At 47.3% G+C, this 21272-nt stretch overlaps 1 pseudogene; it reads left to right on the forward strand.

The window, feature by feature from the left end:
* The first annotated feature begins 7493 nt into the window (after nt 1–7493).
* On the forward strand, nt 7494–14200 carry LOC142830314 (putative methyltransferase DDB_G0268948; annotated as a pseudogene).
* Nucleotides 14201–21272: the final 7072 nt, after the last annotated feature.

Below are 21272 nucleotides of genomic sequence, written 5' to 3' on the forward strand. Positions count from 1 at the left end.
TAGATTTTCTGAGGGCTTTATTATCCTCCTGTGTAAATGTAGCTTGCAACAAGGCCCAGTAAATATGGAATTCCCTGTCAATGAGATAACCCTACCACATGATTGCTCTTGCTTATCACAACACTTCACAGGTGTCTTTCATCCAGGGTATTCAAGGAGTTTGAACAAGGAGATAAATATTACTCTGCACACTCCACAAAAAGTGAAGTAGAAAACAGCCAGTCCCAAGCCAATTACAGAAATTCTTCTTACGGGCCAGATTGTCAAAAGAACTCGGCTTCCAATTAGGCACTGAAATAACCGATGAGACTTTCTAGAAATCTCTGTGACCAGCTGCCAGCACCACCTGGATGGCCGACGCATAACACGGTTGAGTCCTGCCAATGAACCCGTGTGTTCAGAAGTTCCTTTGGTTTGTTTGTTGGACTGAGCGCTGTCACACCCCTTTGCTGTGTGTGTGTGCTTGTTGGCACAGCCTGCATTCTATCACACCCCTTTGCTAATTTTGTTTGCTTTGTTGGCACAACAGGAGTTTGCACTGCATGCTGTCACACCCCTTTGCTGTGTGTGTGTGCTTGTTGGCACAGCAGAAGTTTATCCTGCATGCTGCTCCTTTCTTTGTCTCTCAGCAGAGCGGGAGTTTGCCCTGCATGCTGCTGTCTTTTCTCTCTTTTGCTGCTTTACTGGTTTGAGTTGCTTGTGCATACAGCAGGCGTTGGCTGTCTGTCACTATCTTTCTCTCTCTTTCCATGTCCTACTTCTCGGGGAGGCATAGCAGGAGTTCTCAGCGCATGCTGGTAGATCCCTCCTTGATCTGCTTATTTGTGAGCCCCGCAAGAGTTTGCCCGGCATGTGGCTACCCCTCTCGCTCTTCTGCAGAAGCGCAGACTGCGCACTGCTGTGTCTTTTGCTGGCTTGCCTGCCTGTTAGTGCAGCAACAGCCATTTGCATTTCTGGTTATTTCTATATTGAGTCTTTAAATAGAAGTCTGGATTGTGGGAAGAAAATGTAATAGCTCCGACCCACACAGAGCAGTGGATGCTGCTTGTGAAGGACTTGTGTATCCTGTCTGGGGATTTTTGTGATAGTCAAAAATGTTCAGTAGAAAACACCTAAAAAACCTGTTGCCTTTCAGGGAAGGATCTTAACCTGCCATCCTCCCTCCCATTTGCCACAGAAACCTCCCTTTTTACAAATATTGTGCACAAATTCTGACCCAGTTCACAGATACAACAGGACCTTTCAGGCATCCGTACCATTTCAGATTTGGAAAATAAATTGGCTTGATACCTGGTGGTTTATATTCTATCCAGCCCAAGCAAAAAGGGGGCAGCAGCTGTATGGCTGCTATGGGAAGTGTGTCATGGCAGATGATCAGGAAACAGTCACCTCTGTTAATAAAATCAGATTAATCCAGAAGCAGAATGCTGGAAAGCTACTGCTGCAGGACTGCAGACCCTTTCGGATACATGCCACAAGGGAAAGGGGCCTGGAAGGTATCGTTACAGCAAAAGATAAAGTTAAAAATTGAAGCAAGTATGCAGGGCATAGTAAGAACATTAACCATGGAGCAGGGCAGGGCTCCTGCGAACCATAGCTGCTGTGAAAAACGCATTGAGCACTTCAAACAGAAACTGGGATTTGTAACCCAGCAGGTTGCTGCTGAGACGAAGGGCGAACGGGAAGGGAACTCCCGGAGTGATGTCCTCAACTGGGAGGACTCTCTAGAGGGCTCCAGTGAGGAATGGGTTGGGAATATCGGGGAAAATCCCAACACTGGCCTATGGGCTAAAGGTAGCACAAGAAAACACTACTATCCCTCCAGTTTCTGCTACTGACATACGAGTCATCGCCAAGGTGGGCACTTCACACGCAGCAGGTCATGCAAAGCAGAGGCATCGTGGCAGGTGCTCCAGAAGAAAGCACTTTTCCATGTAGAGTATGTGGTATCTGGTTGGGAAAGCTGTTCGGTTCCGCATCGTTAGGAGGGCCAGTATGACCATGAGAGAGGAACGGAATAACAATCAAGGCCTAGCAACACCCGAGAGTCTCCTCTGGCATTCGTCAAACTTAATTCTATCGAGGGTTCCAAATGCCAATCGCACTGAATATTTCCAAAGCTGTCAAAATGACACTATCAAATAGATTTACTCTAAAATACTTGGCAGGGTTGAAATGCTTCCTTTCCCTGATGCATGTGTTCCTAAAGAGATGTCTCCATCTAACTGTCCAAGAAAGAAAAGAAACATTGTAAACGACCATTCTACTGGTCAGTTCTTAACATTCATTTGATTGGCTCTGTTTATTCAGCTGAAAAGGCAGCAGCCAATGGAATTGTCTGTACAGGCAGTCCCCGCATTACATGGATCCGACTTACATCGGATCCCTACTTACAAACGGGGTGAGGCAACCCTGCACTAGCTGCTTCCCCCCAGCAGACCAGGGAGACGCGAAGCTAGCGCCCCCCCCCCCCCCCCCCAGCAGACCAGGGAGACGCGGAGCGGCTTTTCTCAGTAGATACCTCAGCTTGAGAATAAAGGACTGAGGGAAGTGAGGTGTGGGAGAATAAAACTGAGCTCTGGAGAAATGTTTGGCTAGAGTTTCCCCTACAATATGTACCAGTTCCGACTTGCATACAAATTCAACTTAAGAACAAACCTACAGTCCCTATCTTGTACGTAACCCGGGGACTGCCTGTAGTCATGTTTCTAAAATAATAAATTGAGCCCATTTGACCCAGGCGCACATATATCAAAGCTTCTAGGTTCAAAGACGGGCTCTTCCCAAGCTGGGGAAAGAATACAGCTAATTCATCCTCTATGACGTGATTTCTAAATTCTTTGGCAGGGAATCCATTTGTTTCAGGTGTCAGTGACATCCCCAGCTACAAGGTGCATTTCTTTTTTATTGCTACACAGTTTGGGGGGGGGGGGCTTATTATATGCTAACTTGTGTCTGGCATGGCTTGCCAGGTGGAGACGTTTTTATCTGTGTGAAAGAAGGACATGCTTTGGGGTTGGAAAACAATTCACTGAAAAGGTTTTTCTCCGGGGGACTATGCCAGGGCAAATGATGATGATTCAACATTATCTTTTCCTCCTGTGGCCATTATCAGATAGAAATATTAGTCATCTAATGAAAATGTGGTATATGCCAGAAAGGGTAAACCAGCTCATAGGCTGACCAACCCAGGGTCGACCTTAAAAGACTGATTAGGAATCCTAGAACACTAGAACTGGAAGGGATCTCGCGAGATCATAGAGTCTAGTCCCCTGCCCTCACGGCAGGACCAAGCACCATCTAGATCATCCCTGACAGGTGTCTGTCCAACCTGCTCTTAAATATCTCTAGTGATGGAGTTTCCACAACCTCCCTGGGCAATTTATTCCAGTGTTTAACCCCCCTGACAGGTAGGAAGTTTTTCCTAATGTCCAACCTAATCTCTCTTGCTGCAATTTAAGCCCATTGCTTCTGGTCCTCTGAAGAGGTGTAAATGGTAGTTGGGCAATTAAGCAGAGCTTTGAAATGCAAACTGGCATTGTTGGAGCGGAGGAGTACTAGGTGTTTGCTCAGGTCGTGTGATGTGAACAAACAGCCCTTTTTTTACTCTGGCTTGGATTCAAGATCAGAAGAGAATATTAACATTGATGGTGAAACTCGACTGAAGCAGTGTTATTGCCTGTATGCCTCTTGGAAGGCTGTGGTTAAGTGTATGTGAGCTGTGTAATGGATAAATTACCCAGTGTTAATTGCTTCGATGTCCAGGAGACAGACAGTCACATCAAAAGCCTTTTGTGTTCTCCCCGGCTCCGAGGCTGCTGTGAAGGAGCAAAATCCCTTTGGATAGGCCCCTTTTTGTCTCATGCTTGGATGCTCCTGGCCAAAGCTGCAGGCCATAACAAATGAGATCCCAGGATATCCTGGTGCCCCTTTTGGAAGGGACGTTAGCTTAAAGTCTCCGATCTGCTTGAGGTTTCATACATGGGAAACCGAAGCCACAAGAACTGACGTCCCAGTCATTGGCTGGAATCACCCTGGATATGGATTTTGGCCTAGAACCATGAAATAAAGTTTGAGAACTTCTGCAATGACAGATGCACCATCTGTATGTGTCTGAGCTTCAAGATCTGGACGCGCATCTGTCTGTATACTGATCTTTACCCAACACTCTTTTTTAGGTATTGATACATTTCAGTTCAGTTAATAAGAATTGGCTCTAAGGGTGTGTCTAGACTACATGCCTCCTTCGACGGAGGCTTGTAGATTAGCCAGATCGGAAGAGGGAAATGAAGCCGCGATTAAAATAATCGCGGCTTCATTTAAATTTAAATGGCTGCCCCGATCTGCCGATCAGCTGTTTGTCGGCAGATCGGGGCAGTCTGGACGCGATGCGCCGACAAAGAAGCCTTTCTTCATCGGCACAGGTAAGCCTCGTGAAACCAGGTTTACCTGTGCCGATGAAGAAAGGCTTCTTTGTCGACGCATCGCGTCCAGACTGCCCCGATCTGCCGACAAACAGCTGATCGGCAGATCGGGGCAGCCATTTAAATTTAAATGAAGCCGCGATTATTTTAATCGCGGCTTCATTTCCCTCTTCCGATCTGGCTAATCTACATGCTCCGTCGAAGGAGGCATGTAGTCTAGACACACCCTAAGTGTGTATTTGGGAGAAGGTCTGAAATATGTATTGTCCTGGAAGGTAATGTGTCTGATCCGTTGAGATTGTTGGGGCTTTGACTGAGGTATCTGGGTGGAAGTCTGACGCTGGGTATTTTAAGGGTCCTGTGTGGTTTGGATTCTTAGGGCACATCTACACTACGGGGAAGATCAACACTGCCATAATCGATCTTCCAGGGTACTTCCGGATACTCCTGCTCCTCACAAAAGCTGACAGGAGTGTTTGCTCCCATCAACTTCTTGCTGTGAGGACGGTGATTTAAGATACGTCGACTCCCGCCACGCAATTAACATAGCTGGAGTTGCGTATCTTAGGTCGACCTTCTGCTCCAGTGTAAACCAGGCCTCCTTGACCAATAAGTTAACACAGATGCTGTTTTGAGCTGGCTTGGTGACTATACATATTGGAAAAGCTACCAGTTCTAATATCCTTCAGTAGGTACATGAAGTGATATTGCCTCCCAAATGTAGCAAATGACAACTGGGGAAAAAAACCCCACTCTTCTAATCTTTCTTTCTAAAGAAAATGGAGCATGTTTTCCACCACATGCCAGGTTGTGAAGACTGGACATACAGAAGGTACTTAATTAAAAGCCCTAAATTTGGAACTAAAAAATGTCAGCCACTGGTTTTTTTATATACCCTGAACTTTTCAGAGCTTTATTTGCAAAAACTTTGAGGTAAGGGCAAGTCAGTGGTCCTGCTGAACACAACATTAAATATTATGGAATCCATGATGCAGCCCTTTTCTGTTTTATGTTTTTTCCATCAGTATTTCTAAGTTGATTTTTCTAGTTTAAACACTCTCGTAACCCTTCATAATCATTCCAGATTTCTACATAGTTAAACTCACTGAAACAAAGACAGTATTTCAAGTCAGTCAGCACAGCTTAATGTGTTCATAACAAAGTTAATTTCTTTTAGAAAAAATGGAACACTAATTTCTTTTCTATGATTTTCCTAACAAGACATGCTTATGAAATTGCATTATGGCTGTGTCTACACTGGCATGAATTTCCGGAAATGCTTAAAACAGAATAGTTTTCGTTATAAGTATTTCCGGAAAAGAGCGTCTACATTGGCCACAGATGCTTTTCCGGAAAAGCCCTTTTTCCGGAAAAGCGTCTGTGGCCAATGTAGACGCGCTTTTCCAGAAAAGAGCCCCGATCGCCATTTTCGCGATCGGGGCTTTTTTCCGGAAAAGACTACTGGGCTGTCTACACTGACCCTTTTCCGGAACAGTGTTCCGGAATAAGGACTTATGCCCGAGCGGGAGCAGAATAGTTTTTCCGGAATAGCGGCTGATTTTGTACAGTAGAGCATCATTGCTTTTCCGGAAATTCAAGGGCCAGTGTAGACAGCTCGCAGCTTATTCTGGAAAATCGGCTGATTTTCCGGAATAAGTGGCCCAGTGTAGACACAGCCTATATGTTTGGGTTAAAATATATTTCCAAATCTTTTAGGCATATCAAAGGATTTTATGTCTTAGTAAAGTGTTGATTTTGGTGGAGTCTTCTCTTAAAACTAGTTCATCCAATAGTCAGAAGTATGAGGGAATCTCATTCGTCCAGCTATCTGAAAGAATAGGAATGTTGTCCCCTTAAGGACTCTCCTCAGCAGAGGGGTTAAAGGAGAGTAGGGACAGATTGAAAGGATAGGAAGACTTTGGAAGCAAGTTTTCGTACTAACATAATTAAAATAAAAATGTGTATTTTAGATAAGTATCGGTCTCTTGAAGAATTTATTTAAAAACCTGTATGTCTGAAGATCCAAGCATGAAGGTTGAAGGACAATATTTGGATTGTCCATCTAAATATCAATACATGGATTTTTTTTTTAGAGATTTGATTTAATAATCTTTAGTCATAAACTAATGATGCATTTAAAGCAACATTTAAACTAAGGCCCTGTAGCCATAGCAATGCACAACCTGTTTCGTCAGTAAATGCATGGTTCACACATGCCTGTTAAATGGTTTCAGTAGCATGTAATAGTGCTTTCATAGGTTGAGTGTTATGCTTAGAGGTCGCCAGACAATCAAAATAAGAATAGGACAAGGGAAGAGGTGGATCACTAGGACCCATTGCCTCCCCTTGTCTCTTATATCCACTGCCCATGCTAAAGGGACTGATTTTTAATTTTTTCTAAAGTGTTTTTGACATTTTAAAATAATTTTCCTGGTATTTTAGTCACTTCCTTTCAAAAGGATCTTTCCTTTTTTCCCTTTCCTCCCCACCCCCAAAATTATTTCAGAGCCGGAGAAGTAGGAGAGGAAGACAAATTTCAAAAATGAGTCTGGAGAGAGAGAAAAAAGAGAGAACGGAGCTGATAAGAAAATAAGAAAAAAACACAAATAAAAAATAAAAGCTATTTTAAAATAGCGAGAAAAAGAAAAATGCAAATGCTGCAATGATTATCTGCCCATATTTTGGCAAATAGTTTATTAAAAGTCATTTTTTGACAACAAATAAAAACCCTTGAAACAATTTGATCAGTCCTGCTATAGACATAGGCCCAGGTAATCAGCTGGTGCAAATCTGCATAGCCCAGTTCCCTTCTGACTTCTTCCTGCAAACCCATGTATTCTGCCTTGTACGTTTGCCATCTTTACCCAAGATCAAGACACTTGAAAAGCAACGTTCACTGATCCATGCTGAACAGAAAGTATCTTTGCCCTTGACTGATTCCAAGGGTTAGAACTCCATTGCCTAATGCAATATTTAATTGAGCAAATTACGGGGTCGATGAAGTTTGATCTTACGGCTAATGTACTGAAGGGAGTTTGCTTACTCCCCAAGGTGCCAGTTTGCTGGAACATGGCCGTGCGCTTGTTTGAGGCATGACAGCATATAGAATTCTATCAGAAATACAGATTCTCTCCCGCTGAAAATCTCCAAAGGGTCGTCATCTCCTACCTGGAAGAAAAGGTAGGTGACTGTAATGGGCTGATCGGCCTGTCAAGTCCCTAGGACGGATGGGTCACCCCCTTAAAGGATGGCCAGGGTCAATCTTCCCTAGGAAAGGGAGTTTAGCAAAGGGAGGTGTGACGTTGGCATAGAACAACAAGGGGAGGTTGAGAGCAAAGCCGGTACACACCCCATATGGGGCATCAACAAGCAGGACATATCAGCCTCCTTCCCTAACTCAGCAGCAGAGTCCACAGGGACCAGCCAACAGCCTGGCTCCAGCTCCTTCCCTGACACAGCTCCAACTGAGGTAGAGGCCCTGCCTTTATTACTTCCTGTCCCACTCCTCCACTTCCAGGGGGTGGAGCAAGTTTGCTCTGGCTCCGCCCACTCAGGCGGAGAAGGTGGCTCCTCACTCTCTGGCTTGGAGGGAGGACATAATGGCATAATGAGGTCATAGGTTAAGAATAGATTGTATCAATTCTACCAGGGAAAAGTCCTGTAAAACGCCATGGCAGCGAAACCAAGAGGGTATCACAGAAATTACTCTCTGTGCTCTGGGATTAGGATTGAGTATGGATATCGGGGAGCAAAGAGGACTCCGACTTGGCCCGTGAGAAGAATTTGCGCTCTGCGTGCTGAGATGTCTGTTCTTTCCTCAGAATGCAGCCCCCGCTCGGCTGGCGGTGGACGTGGGCTGCGGGTCAGGACAAAGCACTTGTATCCTCGCAGCTCGTTTTGAGAAGGTGGTGGAAACAGACAGCAGTGAGGCTCAGATTGAGGCAGCCAAAGAAGCTGCCTCCTTCCCAAACGTGTCCTACCATTGAGTGTGACATACAGGGAGGCTTTCTCTATTGGTGTACCCAGGTGCTGACCTTAGCACAAAGCAAGCCCTTCGCAAACCTGATGGAACATGGTCATCTGAAGAGCTGGGCTGTGACCACAAAAGCTCATGGTACCATCTACATGTTTTGTTAGTCTTTAAAGTGCTACCAAACTATTTGTTGTTTTTCAAGTTTATGACAGTTACAGCTCAGCATGTTCAAAAGAGTCCAGTCATTTTTAGGTACCTCATTTTAACATATTGGACCTGCTTTTCCAGAAGATCCCTAGACGTCATGGTTCCATCCAAGGTCGGTGGGAGCTGCAGGTGCTCAGCTTCTTAAAGTCAGGCCACCTCTAATGAAATGCCTAAATACGGATTTTGAAACTTCAGTTTTGAAGACCTAGGCTGCCACTCATAGGCCAAACCACTCTTCAGTTCCAAGAGTTAAATATCAGATTTTCACAAGCACATTTCCTCTCAGCAAAGTCCATACATGACAAGTTCTATGCACGTCAAGCCCAATAGAGCAGGGCCAGGCAAGATATGGCCCATGCGCTGGACCCAGGTTGCCAAGCCTTTTGATCCAGCATGGAGCAGCAATCCCTCGAAGTGGCTAGCTGCTCCCTGTGTTTCTATGCACTCCATGTGGTGGGGAACAGGTGAGAGCCTTTGTGTGCTGTCCCCTCCACAAGTAAAATCTCTCAGCTCCTATTGGTTGGAAACTGGCCAATGGGAGTTGAGAGATTTTGTTGGGGGCAGGGGCACTGCAGCACAGTCCCCCACTCCTGGGGCTGTGTCTACATTGGCACCCTTTTCCAGAAAAGGGATGCTAATGAGACAAGGGTGCCAATGTAGACACAGCCCTGCAGTAGAGACTCCTGATTCCCATTTGTAATCTCTTCCCTGTTCCCTTCACCAGTGTTTGCCCTGCAGAGGAGCTGCCATTTGAGGATGGCTCCGTGGATCTCATCACAACTTTTGCAACTGCCCACTGGTTTGACATCCCATGGTTCATGAAAGAAGTGGATCGAGTTCTCAAACCTCATGGCTGTGTGGTCCTTAGCACCTATACCACTGACCTTAGTGTGCACTACAAAGACGCCTCGAAAGACTCACAGAAATCTTCATGAAGGTGGGAGAACAAAACTGTCTGGCTTTATTTTAAAAAGGACACTCCATGCACTGTGAAGTATAGGGTATATTTTACAGCTGCCAGAAACTTTGCAGAACAAGACCGTGTTTGCAGCTGCGTATAACTTTGCCAAACTTTAACCGTTTGGGCTGAACTGTTCCAGTCTGTCTGTCTGCTCTAGGCTGGGTGGTTTTTTGGGGAACGTTTTCACAGAAACATCCAGCCATTTCCAAACCGCAAAACAGCAAATAATAGCTGCCTTGGCCCATTTCAAAACAAATTCTTATGCTCATTGTGTGGAGATGCTCTAGCTCCTCCCTACTTTGGAGTGAGGCTTGACATTTGCAGAGGGGTTATGTGAGGGACGTGTCGAGGAAAACCATCCAAACTTGGCCAGTCACATGTGTTTGAAACATTTCAGCTTTTACATGCTCAGTAGAGACTATAGCAGCTAAATTTTTCAAAGATTCCATCTGCGATGGGCATGCTCCAGCCCCTCACCCAGCATTCACGTATGCTCCATCTTGAAGCTGTTTGGGATCACCTGGATGTTCCCAGGCAGCACGGAATAGGAGGAGGCCTGGCACAATTCAGACTAGGGATGTTAAATATTGGTTAATTGAATAGTCGAGTAACCTCATGAATTCTTATTGGTTAGTTGACTACTCTACAGTACCCAGGGGCAGGGACAGCAGCCAGTGCTCTCTGACCCCACTTCCGAAGAGCTTCCTGCCACTCCTTGCTGCTTTCTCTGTATCAGAGGCAGTGGTGTGGGTTGCCAGGCGGGAGCTGGTCTGCGAAGGGAACCATTTTAAAAACCAGCTCCCCTTACAGACCAGTTACCTGTCGCTCCATGCTACTGCCTCTGATACAGAGGCAGCAGTGCGAGGTGGCAGTAGCCCCTGTCTGGGGGGTGGGGTCTGTGCTCCTGGACCTGGCATGAGCCGGAACTGAGATGGACTGCCTACCTGCTCAGCTCCTAATACACTTTAAATGCAGAGACACAGCAGGGGTAGGTCCCAGACCCATTGTAAGCCAGGATTGAACCATGTTGCTAGCCAGCCTGCTTAAAAATTGTATTTGGTGGGGGGGAGAGAATGTGTGCAGTCGATAGCATTAACATGTAAGCTTTTGCTTATCGGTTAATCGGTTAATCGACTACGTTATTACATCCCTAGTTCAGATGGACATGAACTGTGGTGAGCACTTGACTTTCTATTCTGAGTAATGCTCTTTTCATGGAGCCTGGGGGCTCTATGTAGAGCCTGAGCCCAAGTGCATGGAAGTAAGCGAGAATCGTTTGCCTTCCCTGGACTTTGGATCCGGCTCCTGTGGAACAGTGCTGGGTACATTTGGGAAGGCTGGCTTGTGTTCGGGTACATTTAGCTGTGGCTTTGAGTACATAAGAATGACCTGGGCTAAAACGCAATAATAGCTGTTGTAATTATCCGCTAATGAAGTATTACCAACCCAGGAAATGTGGAGTTATTGCTAGATTTACCTTCCTTAACTAAAGGCAATGACTCAGGAAAGGTACCCAAAAAACATTAATTCTGCCCTCGATAGATACCTTGTAATACACATTGTATTCTGCATAAGGTATTAGAATACTAAGATATCTTTAGAATAAAATGCATTAGCGGCTATTGTAATTATTCACTAACGAAGTATTACAAACCCAGGAAATTTAGAGTTGTTGTTAGATTTACCTTCATTAAGTAAAGACAATTATTCAGGTAAGGTACTCAATACTACCCTCTATAGATACCATATAATACCTATAGAATTGTGATCAGGGCACTATAATGCTAGGGTCTCTTTAGATTAAACTGATTCTAAAGACATGTTAGATTTTTGCCCTCCCCCACCGCCATACTGTTATCCAGTCCAGTGGCCATTTTGAGAAGGGTATCCATCTCTCATGGTTTTCAATGAGAGCAAGGCTACGGGGTACCTCAACAAAGATGGCTGCTGTCTCCAGTCACTTGGGCATCACAGTATTTATGTCTGGCTCCTGAGGGCACGGGTGGGCACCATTTTCCCTGAGGAGGATTCATTCTTACTGTGTAGGCAGCAATCAGTTTGATAGAGGGCACCTTATCCGAGGTCAACCTTATGGCATAAGTCCCATAACAACAATGGAAGATGTTATCCACCATTTGGAAAGAGGTCCCCTCCCCACACCAGAAGGAGACTCAGTCTAATACAAATGATGAGTGAGTGGGAATGACTATTAAGCACAAAATCCATTTCTTCAAATGTAGCCCCTTTACAAACGCTCTGTGAACATGGTGCATATGGAAAGTCGGAAGAGTCTGTATTAGTCCATTGTTCTCCTATGTAGCTCTACCTGGCCCACAGACCAGACAGTCCTGAGTCAGGGAGGGTAGCTCAGCTGGAGTGGAGGATCCAGGCTGTACTTAGCATTGTTGCTATTTCTCTTCTGACTTTACAGATCCAGGATGCCCTGTTTGAATATGCAAATGAAAAAATGAATCATCTCATTGGAGAGCACAAAGAGGTGTTTGACTTGCTGCCTTTCCAGGACAAACAGGTGAGGAGACTGGGGCTACATCTACACTGCGGAAGAGAAAATGCAAATGGAGCGCTCATTTGCATATCTCACATGCTCATTTGCATATCCACTTCCAATTCTTTTTGTGGAAGAGGTTTTTGCACAAGAAAGCCCCGTGTAGACGGGGCCGTTTGTTGGAAAAAACCCTTTTGCGCAAGAGCCCTTATTCCTCAAAAAATGAGGAATAAGGGTTCTTGCGCAAAAGGGGGGTTTATTGGAAAATGGGCCCGTCTACACGGAGTTTTTTTGCACAAAAACCTCTTTTGCTCAAAGAATGGGAAGGGATATGCAAATGAGAGAACGAGATATGCAAACAAGTGCTCCATTTGCATTTCCTCTTCCACAAAAAACCCGCGGTGCAGACGTAGCCAAGGAGAAAACTGGGTATTATGTAATTCTTACATTGCGGGCTGTGGGAATCCAGTTATGTTGGGCACTTGGGTGATCATTCGCTGGGGATTTATATGAGATTGGAGGCTGCAGAAGATTGATAGAGTTTAAGGCTGGCAAGGAGCTCTGAGGTCATTTGGTCCAACTCCCAGATCTGTCTGGTGCATCTGTGTGGCCAGTTCAGCAAATGACAGAAGTTTCCAATAATCAAGCGGTCAAAAAGGGGAAAGCTCATGTCCGTCATCCAAGTTATCAGCTAGTGTCAAGCAGCACAGCTCCATTACCCGCTCGGTTCCTTCCCCCATTGCAGAGTTACCCGGATCTTTGACAAAATTCCTATGTCTGTTGCTGAGATGATCGGGCTTTTCCAGTCTGTGCACATGTATCAAGCCTTTGTGAGACGTGACCCCGAAGCAGCAAAATCCCTCCTCCAAAAAAATGAAGAAAGGTAAAAACACCATAAGAAAACAATCAGCATGCAGGCAGCTCTCTTGTATGACACGGATGAAGTGTGAGGTATCTACAACTCCTCTACTGCTGGGTAAGGAGGAGGGAAGACAGGTAAGGTGGCCATTTTGGCTCCAGATAAGGATTGTGAACCTTTGGCTTTTTATGGGCGGAGTCTTCGGCTGGCTTAAATTTGATCAAAGCTCCATTGACTTCTATAGCACTCTGCCCTCTTAAACCAGCTGGGGATCTGGCCCAGTAATTCTGCCAGAATCCCCTAAGTGCATTGCTGTCCTTGCTTGGTACTTCATACACTAGGGCTAAGTCTACAGTGCAGACTTCTTGAGGAAGAACTGTTTTGCGCAAGAGTTCTTGTGCAAAAGGTCTTCCACAAGAGTGTGTCCACACTGTCATGTGCTTTTGCGCAAGAGCATCCATGGTAGTGTGGATGCTTTCTTGCACAATAAAGCTCTGATGGCCATTTTACCCAGAGGAGTTTCTTGCGCAAGAAAATCATGTTGCCTGTCTACACTGCCCTCTTGTGGAAGAATTCTTGCACAAGAGGGCTTATTCCTCGTGGGGAGAGGAATAACTCTTCTGGAAGAAGCCGTTTTCCGACACTGTACTGTAAATTTACTTGCACAAGAACGCGCGTGCAGTGTAGACACCTGGCAAGTTTTTGCGCAAGAACAGCTGTTCTTGCGCAAAAAGCCTGTAGTGTAGACGTAGCTTACGCGATTTAGCTAATTTCCACCTTCTGGTACTTGAGACTGAGTATTTCCTTCTGGGACATGCTCAGGTTTGATTAGCAAAGGAATAAAATATTAAATCACAATCTCTTGGGCTATATGGTGATTTCAGTCTGTGAGTACAAACCCAGTCATAGCAAAAGGAGCTGCACATGTGGGCAGCCTCTATCCTATGGTCCATAGTTATGGTTAGTGACTGGCACAGGTAATGTGCTACATCCGCTTTAGAAATAGTAGCATTCTCTTGAATTACCTTTTGTGTATCAAGTTTCCTGATAAGAGTGGGATTTTTCTGGTGGGCCAGATCAACGCTGCTATGAACTCGCTGCCACCTCTCCGTCTGGTAGGACATGAGTCTTTCTGCATAGTGAGAACAGAAGTGAACCTTCCTCCAGTTCTTCTTTCAGGTTCCTGGAGGCTATGGGCGTTGGCTCTAATGAAACCCAGCTAGAGATAGGGATAAAGAGTGTTTGTGTTCTGGGCTGCAAGGGGCCATGAATGGAAAATCCAGTGATGACCCTATCACCAAAGAAAACGCCACATTTTGGGATCTACCTATTAATGATGTTATCTCCTTCAAAATCTTTGGTTAAAATCCCAGTGTAATCCCTGGAAAAACTCACACCTTCTTCCAAGGGAGGCTGTGACGGGGTGGGACCCGCATACTCTATAGAAGCGGGCCCACTCCGCACTGACTCCGCAATCGCCCTTTCGCTGATGGAGACAGCGCGGGGCTTATTAGCAACGTGCGGGCAATGTAGCGCCACAGCCGCTCAGCTGAGTGGCGGGGCGGGGGTAGACGCCAAGCAATGGCGGACGCATAGCCAAGGGGCGGGGCCGCCAGGGGTGACGGCGGTCGACGTCGCTGACGTCAGACGCCCCGGACGGCACCACAGGACTTTTAAAAGACACGAAGAAGGGCAAGGGGGGAGAGGAGAAGGAGGACGGGGAGCTCGCGGGAAGGGCGGAAAACCATAAAGGAGGCGAGACATGCAGAGGCGGGGTGGAAGCAGCCCAGGGCAGGGCGAGGAGCCGGCGCACCGGTGGGTTTAGGGGCTTTTACCCCTCCGGTGGGACAGGTCCGTGCGACTCTGTCCTTAGGGCCCTGGGCTGGGGTCCGGGAGTGAGGGTGGGCCCGGACACCCCACCCCGCACACCTGTCGCTGTAAGCGTCTCAACGTGAAGGAAAGGGAGGCAGACTTAGGATGGGTAGGGAAAGGGGGTGGGGCAAAACCCCCACAGAGGCACAAAATCAAATCGTATCACTATCATATGGGTTTTCATGGTGTGGGTGTTTCCTATTTAAAGAGGAAAAGCTCGCTATCAATAAACAGACATTGGAAGAAATCAAGGACCTTTTGCAACATAGAAGGCTGTGAAGTTTGGATCATGTATGGAATATGCAATAAACATCATGTTTATTACCCTACTACCGAGTAAAAATAACTTGCAGCAAGATCCACTTTACTGCATAACTCAGGCCATTCTTCTTATCCGGTAAATGTCCAGTCCTTTGGTGGGTTCTGCTAACTCTTGTTCTCATAGCTATCTTGTGGCAAGGTGTTCCATAGATGAACTGTGTACAGTTCATTTTTTAATTTCAGTTCTAAGGTTGGGGTCTTTCAGTTATATTGTAGACCCCCATGTTCTTGCTTTATGGAAGAAGGTGAGATCAGCATCCAGCCCTATGGTGCCCAGGTCAAAACTGGTTCCTGCAGAAGTTCATTGGAGGATGGGAGTGGTGTGAGCTTGGCTCAGCATGTCAACAGGCAGGTGGCAGCAGATTCCTGCACCCGTGGGAGCCTGAAGAGTCTGAAACTGTGCAGTGTCTGTCAAAGGGTCTCTTCTAGGACGGAGATAGCCAGGATAGTTGTGATGACTGATGGGATACTACCCTTATCTGGACATCCCCGTCATTCGGTTAACTAAATCACCAGTAAGGGTTAAAAACCATAGACAGTGGATCCTAGAGAGTCTCCAAGAATTCCAGGGAAGTAGGAAATGAATTGGCAGGAAGCCAGGAAAGCCAATGAAAACAGAAACAAAAAACAGGACTATGTAGCACTTTAAAGACTAACAAGATGGTCTATTAGGCGATGAGCTTTCGTGGGCCAGACCCACTTCCTCAGATCAAATAGTGGAAGAAAATTGGCACAACCATATATACCAAAGGATACAATCAAAAAAATGAACACATATATCCTTTGGTATATATGGTTGTGCCAATTTTCTTCCACTATTTGATCTGAGGAAATTGGTCTGGCCCACGAAAACTCATCACCTAATAAACCATCTTGTTAATCTTTAAAGTGCTACATAGTCCTGGTTTTTGTTTCAGCTACACCATACTAACACGGTTACATTTCTGTCACTATTCTAAATGAAAACAGAGTGTGGATTTTTTAATTGGAAGCAGTGATCTTCCTGTGCCAGTCTTTGTGTGACCAGAGGAGAGCTGGGAGACAGGAATTAAGCCAGGGAGCAAGGCATGGCGTACCCAGCCACTTCCATGCCTAAGGAAGGATTAAACCTGGTAACAGGAGAGATGTGAGTAGAACAGGGAATGTTTAGTCAGATGTGATCAGGTTATTTTCTTTATTCTTGGGTTTGTTGGACTTTTCTGTACTGCGCACTTGTAACTGCCCCCCTTCTCTGTAACACTCTAAACTGAATCCCAGGGAAGCAATTCTCTGTGTTTTATTTTCTCTTTTTTCAGTTGCTCTGTAAGACTTAGCAACCAAGGAATGCTTCACCATGTGTGTTTTCTTTGCTTTGTTATTACAAATCACCCTTTTAAGACCATGATCTGGCAGGAGGTCAGGAAAGGAAAATGGGGGCGTTACGTAATAATAAAATCCATAGGTAAAGACACAATGAGGCTATGAATACCCCGAGGATTTCAGACTAGATACCCCACCCCCACCATGCCAATGCTAGAGATATAGTATGAGGTAGGAAACTTGTTAGTGAAATGTGAAAACAAAAACAAGTAGGGAAGCTCCTTAAGATGAAGGCACTAGTAGAAGAAAAAAAAAACAAATTATCCGCTACCCAGATTCTTCACAGAACCTAAGAGGCAGGATATGGTGGGCCAACTACAATGTGAGATGAGAAGAAAGAGCAAGGAATATGTGAAGAGAAAGTGATAACTGCTAGAAGGCTAGTTAGCAGAAGAGGTGATGGCAAACCTTCCACACCTGAGCTGGTCACATTTAAGAGAAGGATGCTGCCAGATGGCATCATATTAAGGCCTCCATTCCTTCTCCTGCGAGATGCTCCAGGTCCCAGAGTTGGTCAAGGAGCAGATAACTACAACAGGACAAGAGGACGCAATAGTCGTAGAGGGGTGAACATTCATAGGAAAACTGGGAGGAAGGCACAGAACAAAAATGTGGCCACTAGGGAGGAAAACGCAGTTCAGACGTAATGGCGCAATGTGAGCTGGAGAAATGTAAAAGCGCAACATCGTTCAGAGCATCTCAGAAGAGACAGCTGCTAGGAAATAGCGAGAAGGGAGAAAGAAAACCTGATCAAGGGAAAGGAAAAAGCCAGCACTAAACTAAAGGGAAGGAAGGAATCGGGGTAAAAGGAGACGACATACCATTTATAGGAACAGAGAGATTCATTACGTTTGAGAGTAAAGTAATAAATGGTATGTCTCCAACAAGAAAGACGACAGAGTATGAGAATTATAATTAACACTGCTGCTAAATAATGATGGGCTAGCAACCCCAGTGAAGGAACTGTCGAAGGTTAAAAGAATAATGACTATTTTCAGCTGGATTGTTCATTGCCTAATAAAGCATGAGCAGGAGTTTAGGGGAAATACCCGTTGCTATGAAACTGTAGCCTGATATAAGTTGCATACAGGTGACTTGTCCTGAAAAGAAAAACTGGACCATAAATTCCCAGCCTTTTCGTTTGGACAAATGTAGCTTTTCAGTCTCCTTTCCTCCACCTTATCCGGTCAATGTCTATACATTCAGATTATTGTGACCTTTGTATCTGGTTTCCCATGGTTACGACCACAACTGTGATCAAAGCTGCAATTAGCATGACAATCCCAGGGGAGGGGTTTTCTATTTTCACGGGTGACTCTTTTCATTCTTGCATTTTCTCAGCATCAGCAACGTTTCTCTAAATGGATCTGTTCGGGTCATGTTCTGTGATGTATAGGCACTAATATAGAGACTAATCCTTTTTCCCCAGGTGAAAAGCTGTATTCTTTTGATTGGAGTCTAGAAACCTTCACCTGACATGAGGCAAAAGCAATCATTCGTTTTCCCCCCATGGTAAGTCTAGTGTATAACAGACTAGTGGCTTATGTATTACTCAGCATTATAGTGCTAAGATTAGTTTATCCCTGAACTGTGTCCCTCCCTGGATGTATCTGTAGCAAGAATTCACATGCACCTAAAGACACTGATGCCCCTGTAGGTCTCAGGACCTGGTGTATTCTGCTATATGCCAGTGCATTTCACTGTTATCTAGCTTACAACCAGCGTCCCCCCTCAGACATCACTCAGACAATTACCTGGGAAGGTCTCCATGGGAAAGGGGAGAAAAAGAGCGAAACGTTTGTCAGAGGAAAGAACGTGTTCGGCGTTGAATTGGAAAGCCAGCCCCCCTGGTTTCGGAGCAGCGCTTTTAGGCTGCTTTCAGACGCGTCACTCCTGGTCTACACCCCCAGCAAGAGAAGCGGAGTCTGCGAATCTTCAGAGCCATGTGTGGGCTGATGGGCGCTAGTGAAGTGTGTGACCGACAGTGCGGGGCTGGGTGTGCAGCGGGCACAGGGTGGGCTTGCGCCACTGACATTACTAAGAGACGTGTATTGCCGCAGCATCTCGGAGCCCCGCTCCCGGGTCAGCACCCCACTGTGCTAAGCGCAAACCCTGAACACACATCACGACACCTGCAATGACTGTGGCTACAGGAGAACCCTGGGGAGAAGGCACATGGGGCTGTGCCCCAGGCCCGCTGGCAGGAAGTCTGGGCCCTGGGGCGACACATCAATGGGCCCCTTTTCCCCCCGCCCGCGAAGGGAGCCACAAGTCTCCCCCTCCTCGCCCAGGGAAACCCTGAGCACCACCCGTCAATCACAGGACCCGCTAGTGGGTTGCTGCTCCATCCCTCACCTGTCCCTCCCACCCTGCTTCCCCCTCTGGCCCCCCAGAGCCCACCTCTGACCCCCTCAGTCCTGTGTCCCTGCTCTGTCCTTTCTACCAGCCATCCCTGCTACCCCTGCCTGCACCCTCTGCTCTTTTGGCCTCCAAGCCGAGTTCCTCTGCCCCCCTTGGTCCTCACTTCCTGCAGTCCTGTGCCCGGCCTTCCCCCGAGAGCTCGGCTCCTTCCCTCTCCATTCCCAGCCCCGACTCTTCCCTCCCTCTCTGCCCTCCTTCCCCTGCCCTGCCACTCCACAGACCTGGGCAGGGTTCAAAGTGGCAGGGAGCTCCGGTCCCCCCCCCCCCCCACATGCTGCTGCCACCACCGCCGCTCTGCTGGTCTGAGTGCGGGACTTAAAGCGGCAGGGAGCCCCCGGCCCCCTTAATTCCACCGGGTTCCTGTGCAATCGCTCACTTTGCCCACCTCCCCCTCCCCCCATCGGCTGGCCTGCACCCCACTAAAATGCTTGAGACCATCTCTGCTCCCTTGGGCAGAGAGGTGTCCTTATTGGAACAGCTCGAGATTTCTGATTTTGCAAAAGCTTCCCCGTCTCCGCTAAAACCAGCTCCCGTATTAGACTCTTTGTGCATCCTCCCACTCTTGCTCCCAAGCTCTGCGCCCAAAACAAAACCGTCTTTTTGAGTAGGCGGCTGGTTCCCTGGTAAAGAGCCTGCGTTTCCGAGGAAATTGCTCCCGTATCTCTTTACGGCTCTGACAGCCGGGTAGATTGGATCCCGCTGGAATAGATGAGACTAATTGGAAGCGTGTGTCAAACACCAGGTCTGGGCCCGGTACGCTGCAGCTTTACCCCAGAACGGCAAAGTGCCGGCGTGACTCTGGTCAGCACCCTGGGGCCCGGAGCCATGCGGTTCACACTCTGCCGGGGAGGCAGGCTCATGGGCAAAGGATACGCTTTTTGCCATTTAATGAGCATACAGAAGGGAATGTAATGAAAGAAAGCAGGGCCAGCTCCTCCGCGGGTGCAAGGCCGGCTCGCTCACTTCACTTCCGTGGCCCCTCATCTGGACACAAAACTTAGAAGGTAGAATCCGTTACAGGGAGGGGATTTTAAGCAGTTACCCTGATCCTCCTCCCAGAGCCAGCACCTCAACCCCAGCCCCGAGCCCCAGCTCAGAGCCAGCACCCCATACTTCCTCCTGCACCCCATACCGACTCCCAAACCCCCCATCCCGGCTGCAGACCACTAAAGTGATGGAGTGAGGGGGGTGGTGCTTTGGGGAAGCGGTGGGACATCAGGGAAGGAACACGGTCGATCTTGGGTTCCATTTAAATCCTGAAAGTGATTAAAGGTGTAAAAAGGTGGGGTCCCACTGGTGTACCCCCTTAGCACAGTGCTGCTGTGCCTGGGTGTTATGGTGCAGACTCGCAGTCGGCTTTGGGGTCCAATCCTTTCCCCTCCCTGCATCAATTCTCTCCTAGCTCTGCAGGGAATTGGGGCTTTCTCTGTCCCCTGATGCCTTTCTGGGGTGTGCTTTGGTTCACAACTCCCTGCTGCACCAGACAGGAGGCCTGGGATCTGCTGGGGGGTCATGGGAGATGATCGGACCATCTCTTCTGGCCCTAAAGTCTGCAAATCTCTGCAAAACGCTGTGTGGCACATGGAGCAGCCTCTGATGTTCTCGTGGGTAGCCTGCTTGATCCCAGAACTAACGAGAAGTGGCAGGGAGAGGGCGACACGGGGGGAACAGCTCGACCATGCTGGCCAGGGCCAAGATATTAGCCCTGCAGGGTGTGGCAGTGACATCACAAGGGCCTTTTGCAGCACCTCAAATGATTGGTCAAAGGGGATTCAGAGGCGGTGACCTCACAGAGAGTCCATGGCAATGGCCAGGTGGGACAGGCTTCCGGGCAGGGAGTCCTCAGGACCTTGGCGCAGGGTGTCTCGTTCCTGAGGTCTGCCCAGGAGGCCAGAGAGAGAATTCAGGGTCATGTGCATGTCCGCGAGGAGGCGCCTCTTTGCAGTGTTCTCCTTTCCCACGACTAATGGCGCTGGATGGCAGACGACCCCGTGGAGAAGGTGAGAGTCTCCAAGAGATTTGGTACCAGCACAGCCTGCTCCACCTGGTGCTGGCCCAAACGGAACCCACAAAAAGCACGAGGCTAAGGCAGGAGACTTTTCCCGCTGCCTTGATGCTTTTGTCCATTCACGTCGGTGTGGACACTAGGATTTGACTTTTTTGGTTTCCTTTTTCCTTGCTTTTCAGCCAACACCCCAGGAAGCATTTTTCCCGGCTCTACCAGTGGCGGCTACACCAGAGCGGTAAGGAACCGGATCCCCCAATCACACACCCAGGAAGCTCCCATCTGGAGGAGCCCTGCTATTCAGCTGAGCCTACGGTTGCCAGATGGTTGAAACAAAAATACTAAACACGCCCCCCCCCCCCCG

This window comes from Pelodiscus sinensis, chromosome 7, assembly GCF_052426305.1.
Source record: "Pelodiscus sinensis isolate ZL-2025 chromosome 7, ASM5242630v1, whole genome shotgun sequence".
Lineage (NCBI taxonomy): Eukaryota > Metazoa > Chordata > Testudines > Trionychidae > Pelodiscus > Pelodiscus sinensis.